Consider the following 1,472-nt stretch of genomic DNA (forward strand, 5'->3'; position numbering starts at 1 on the left):
GGATACGTGTAAAAATCATTAGTTTGTTGAAATAATCTTCCCACTAAAGATATGACATTCTCATTACAAATGATATCTTCAAGAATTATTACTTCATTAGAAGTTGTTAGTAAACACGAGTCCTTTTTGCCAGTATGTAGGACAACATTATCTATAGAAATTCGCTTGTAGTGTACTCCATACAGAACTTCCGTTCGTGGTGTTTATTTTTTGGATAATTTAATTTCTTGACCATTGATTTCTAATATAATTGGTATAGACGTATTCCTTTCTGAATCTCTATTAGCAACTTGATGTAAAGGCATGTATCCAGATTTAAGTGTGTCCTTAATGGATTTCAGAAAATTTTCGTATCTAAATGCACTATATTGATCTAAATGGCCGTGTAAAGTACATTCCTCTGCCAAATGTGATAGTGCATGAACATTGTATACTACAAACTTTTTTCCATATATGGTGGAACTATGTGTAATAAATGTTCTTAACAATTGATTTGCATAGTCACTCATAGAATGAACCAGGATAGGACTTGATAATATATATATAGCAGAATGTAATAAAAGAAAATTCTTGTAGATGCCTTCATTTAAAAAATCTCTAAAAACAAGGATACCATCGTACAGGCATAATCGACGAAACTCCGTTCCTTTGAAAAGTTTCAGCTCTTCTAATGATCGTGGCTTTCTATTAAAATCTTGAGGGCAATAGTCTAAGACAGACTGTAACATTCTTGATATTGCAACAACAACAGTTCTATGAAGTTTCCATGGACCATTCCACTTCAACCAAGCTGTGAGTAATCTCTTAAAAACACCCAGATACACAAGGTGGAGACTATCTAATCGAAATTGTGATACCATTCCTGTATTAATTCTTTCTAATATAGAATGTCCTTGGTGATGTTGAAGTTGAGTCTGTTGTAGAAATGAGTAATCTGTTCTTAGAGCTTCATCCATTTTAATATATGTCACTCTGTCTTCAAACCATTCGCCTATTACAGTACATTTCTCACAAGAAGCATAGCCACAATGACCTATGCAACACTTCACAAAAGAACGAGCAGGTGCATCACAAATGTAATGTCTTATTTGAAATGAATATCTCTTATTGTTAAAAATATAACCATTATTGTGCAAATCTTCTACTTCATCCACATACTCTATAAGAAAAGTATTTAGGTCTTGAGGATCTTTTCGTCCAAAATAAATGGCAATAATGAATGGATCATTTTTGGTCTTTATAAGATAGCCTAAAATTGGCCAAAATTTCATCTTGGAGGATTTGAATAATGGTAATCCATCTATGTTAATATCAATTACAATTTTAGCATGTACATGTAAATATTGTTCCAGTTGTATAGCATTCAAATTTTTTTTAATACCTTTATACCATATCTGTGATCCATCGTTAAATTCACGTATCTGTAAGTTTTTTGGAGTACTTAATAGAGTTTTATATGATTTTGGTATATG

Source organism: Cyphomyrmex costatus, unplaced genomic scaffold, assembly GCF_001594065.2.
Source record: "Cyphomyrmex costatus isolate MS0001 unplaced genomic scaffold, Ccosl1.0 scaffold1119, whole genome shotgun sequence".
Lineage (NCBI taxonomy): Eukaryota > Metazoa > Arthropoda > Insecta > Hymenoptera > Formicidae > Cyphomyrmex > Cyphomyrmex costatus.